Consider the following 5,000-nt stretch of genomic DNA (forward strand, 5'->3'; position numbering starts at 1 on the left):
CCGAACCCTGTGTGGTAACGGCGATGTCCCTTGGCAGACCACACGGCGTTTACTCACAAAACTGCCGAAAGCTACCCAATCCCGCGCCTCAAAAGGTGGAACCCACGGGCAACGGGCGCTCTCCGGTAGTAGGAGATGTGTGGTAGAGGATCGCGTTGCGACCTCGGACAGAAACTCGTCTGTGTGACAAGAGACATCTTGTAAAAACGAGTACCTAATAAGGGAACCATGGGGTAGCTGCTGGGGTAGTCGTCGGAGGTGTCGGTTCACGCGTGAACTAGTATCCAAGTTCTCCTACGGGAGATACGATGAGCCCCTTGGCAGACCGCACGGCAGCTACCTATAAAACTGCCTGTTTTCTACCTTATCCCTGGTTGATGTCTCGACAGGGCAACAGGCGACTCAGGCAGTAAGAGATGTGCGGTAGAGGACCCGAATTAAAATGTCCTCGGCGGTTACTCGTCTAACGTGGTGGGACTAAAGCCAACACGAGTAGTAAACATTTTTGGTCCGAGTCCCGAACATCTGGGACTTGGCTTTATGGCCTAGAACCTGTGGCTAACTCGGGTGTAGCTGGGTAGAACTGGTGAGCCTGAGGGTGCCCGGGCTCGACAGTGGGTAAGCCTGGCCAGCTGCGAGCTGTACTAATTACGAGCTACAGACTCGATCGCGTAACTCACTGTACGGATTCCGATGCTGAGTGATCAGCTAGGAGGCGCCCCGTCCACGTCGGTCCCCGTGGGCGTTGCACTCGCAGTCGCCAAGACTCGGGGCAATGGCTAAGTGCGCTCCTCAATATATTACTCGGAAGAGTAATGAGGGTCCGAGCCCCCAGTGTGGGGAGAGTTTTTCCGAGCCCTGACCCACCTATTTGGCAGGGCGTAGCTTCCCCCACCCCTGACCTGTGACATTGTCACAACACACCGGCACTAGTCTGTACACAAACTGTCTGTAATTAATTGCCATACCCGGGGGAAGCTGCCGAGAGAAGTACCTACGTAGTGGAGCCGCCGTTCTACTGTTGAACAGGAATAGAACAGCAAAACTTGACTGGAACTAGAATTAGTACACACAGGGCGCTGATTAGTAAATGATGCAGAGCCATTATAATCGAGACGACATATCCCAATGTCCATATACATGAGCTGCGAGCTGTACCACGTACGAGCTACAGACGCGATCGCGTTGCTCTCTGTACGAATGCAGATGCTCAGCGGCAGCTAGGAGGCGCTCCATCCATGTCGGTACCGGTGAGCGTTGCACTCGCAGTCGCAAAAACGTACGGCAAGTATATTACTCGGAAGAGTCAATGACAGTCCAAGCCCCCCTGCGTGGGAAGAGTCTTCCTAGGCCATGACCCACCGGAAGGGCGCAGCGTCCCCCACCCCAGACATGTGACGTCAGACTATCGGTATTGACGACTAGACTGATTCCTTATAATCATTTGCCATACACCGGTGGAAGCTGCCGAGACGAGTAACTACATAGCGGGCTCGCCGTGTCACTAATGTACAGAGATACAATAGTTTCGACTGGAACCGGATTAAACGTATACACGGCGCTGATTAGTAATAGATAGAGCCATCAGAATACAGATAATGTATAGACCTGTCCGTATACATGCTGAAAGACTCTGCTCACAATCACACGTCAGCCAGACACTCTTATCACGCACTACTCTCTGCCTGTAACAGGCACACAGACAATATGTAAGCACCAGCATGGAACAACACCCAGTGCATCCTCTCTGCCACATTAGACAATCCACACTATCATAACCAGACCGGGAGGTCCACTCAGAAAACAGAATATCCCACCCACCCGACAACGACCATTGCTCAGCCAAGCCACCAACACCCACACATGTCCTACACAGGGGTGCACCCAACATCACAATACTGCCTCCTCTCACAGCACACAAACAATGGCAGGAATGAAAGACACAGGTCTGCCACAAGCATCGAATGAGAGCGCCGCCTGTCATGAGCCAAAGGTGCATCCTGACGTGGCAAATCAGATGATGCCGCAGGCATCCACTTACTATAATCACAATCAACAAACCGACCGGCCGCCGCCCCCCCCCCCCCATTACACCTTTCCTTACAACAATGTGTACCTTAACCTAAACTATACTGTACCTTAACCTAACCTATATTGTACCTTAACCTAACCTATATTGTACCTTAACCTAACCTATATTGTACCTTAACCTAACCTCTATTGTAACTTAACCTAACCTATATTGCGCCTTAACCTAACCTATATTGCGCCTTAACCTAACCTATGTTGCGCCTTAACCTAACCTATGTTGCGCCTTAACCTAACCTATGTTGCGCCTTAACCTAACCTATGTTGCGCCTTAACCTAACCTATGTTGCGCCTTAACCTAACCTATGTTGCGCCTTAACCTAACCTATGTTGCGCCTTAACCTAACCTATGTTGCGCCTTAACCTAACCTATGTTGCGCCTTAACCTAACCTATGTTGCGCCTTAACCTAACCTATGTTGCGCCTTAACCTAACCTATGTTGCGCCTTAACCTAACCTATGTTGCGCCTTAACCTAACCTATGTTGCGCCTTAACCTAACCTATGTTGCGCCTTAACCTAACCTATGTTGCGCCTTAACCTAACCTATGTTGCGCCTTAACCTAACCTATGTTGCGCCTTAACCTAACCTATGTTGCGCCTTAACCTAACCTATGTTGCGCCTTAACCTAACCTATGTTGCGCCTTAACCTAACCTATGTTGCGCCTTAACCTAACCTATGTTGCGCCTTAACCTAACCTATGTTGCGCCTTAACCTAACCTATGTTGCGCCTTAACCTAACCTATGTTGCGCCTTAACCTAACCTATGTTGCGCCTTAACCTAACCTATGTTGCGCCTTAACCTAACCTATGTTGCGCCTTAACCTAACCTATGTTGCGCCTTAACCTAACCTATGTTGCGCCTTAACCTAACCTATGTTGCGCCTTAACCTAACCTATGTTGCGCCTTAACCTAACCTATGTTGCGCCTTAACCTAACCTATGTTGCGCCTTAACCTAACCTATGTTGCGCCTTAACCTAACCTATGTTGCGCCTTAACCTAACCTATGTTGCGCCTTAACCTAACCTATGTTGCGCCTTAACCTAACCTATGTTGCGCCTTAACCTAACCTATGTTGCGCCTTAACCTAACCTATGTTGCGCCTTAACCTAACCTATGTTGCGCCTTAACCTAACCTACGTTGCGCCTTAACCTAACCCACGTTGCGCCTTAACCTAACCCACGTTGCGCCTTAACCTAACCCACGTTGCGCCTTAACCTAACCCACGTTGCGCCTTAACCTAACCCACGTTGCGCCGTAACCTAACCCACGTTGCGCCGTAACCTAACCCACGTTGCGCCGTAACCTAACCCACGTTCCGCCTTAACCTAACCTATATCGTACCTTAACCTAACCTATATCGTACCTTAACCTAACCTATATCGTACCTTAACCTAACCTATATCGTACCTTAACCTAACCTATATCGTACCTTAACCTAACCTATATCGTACCTTAACGTAACCCATATTGCGCTGTAACCCAACACACGTTGGGCCTTAACCCAACACACGTTGGGCCTTAACCCAACACACGTTGGGCCTTAACCCAACACACGTTGGGCCTTAACCCAACACACGTTGGGCCTTAACCCAACACACGTTGGGCCTTAACCCAACACACGTTGGGCCTTAACCCAACACACGTTGGGCCTTAACCCAACACACGTTGGGCCTTAACCCAACACACGTTGGGCCTTAACCCAACACACGTTGGGCCTTAACCCAACACACGTTGGGCCTTAACCCAACACACGTTGGGCCTTAACCCAACACACGTTGGGCCTTAACCTGCTCTGTAATTGTCATACGACGCGTTAAATTAGTGTAGTGTTGCCTAACTGCAACCCCCGCAATATAGTTTGCTACTCGCACTGCCCGGTCCCCAGTGTATCGCTTCATGTTAAACACCGTGCAGCTATACACTGTAATGTGGATGGCAGCAGGACGTACATGCTCATTGGCATTCGCAGTTGTTCATTGGCATTCGCATGGCGAAGCACTTAGCCTACGCTGTGGTATGGCCTGTGTCAACTGTCCGCTGATATTGTACGTCCAAATCACACACTGTACTGCACATTGGTCCTCATGTACTGAATGATACATCGTGGTACATGTGACCGTACAACGACTGCGCCAACAACGGCGAACCATGCGGTCCAAATGTTGTGCACTCAGCTACGTGTCGTCTCCCTATAAGAGCTGGATTGCAGTGTGGTATGCCCTGGATGGCGATCAGCATGAGCCGTCTGTTGATGTAGTGGCGCGTGTTGTCAGACGTAGTCGTCTCTTCTCACACACCGTGATAGCATGGTGCACTGCGTTCCACATCTGCGACATGCGACAGAGGCCGGTTGACAGTCGTTCGCGCAATGGACATCGCATACGTACGGGGGCCACCTTCCACGTGTTCGCGAAGCGTGCACATGTTGTTGCGTGTATGTGGGCAGACATAGTGTGTCGTGACACCTGACACAGGCATGCAACAATCGTTGAATTTGCAAATGGCGATGGACGCCTACGTTTGCTGGTGACGTTACGCAAATGAACAACTGGTAAACCGTTGTGGTGCGGTTGTTCTCGCTAGAGGTGAATCAGTGATGGCGACGATCGGTTGAGCTACCAACCGGTTGTTCCAGCGATACCCACCATGCCCACGAACGTGAATGGCATCTGGGTGTGAAGCGATACGCGGCGGTGGCTGGGTGGGACCGTCCCCGGCCGGTGAGGGGGGGCCTCCCGGCGTGCTGGCCGCGCGGTGCGTGGGCGCACGCGCTACAGCCGGCTGGTGGGGGCGGCCAGTGGCAGGCGCGCCGGCCGACGGAGGCGGCAGGCGGCGCAGCTGCGCGCCGGCGCACCCTGCACGCGGCGCCGTGCGGCCAAAGTAGGTCCTCGCGGGCCCGGTGCGA

This window comes from Schistocerca serialis, unplaced genomic scaffold, assembly GCF_023864345.2.
Source record: "Schistocerca serialis cubense isolate TAMUIC-IGC-003099 unplaced genomic scaffold, iqSchSeri2.2 HiC_scaffold_1139, whole genome shotgun sequence".
Lineage (NCBI taxonomy): Eukaryota > Metazoa > Arthropoda > Insecta > Orthoptera > Acrididae > Schistocerca > Schistocerca serialis.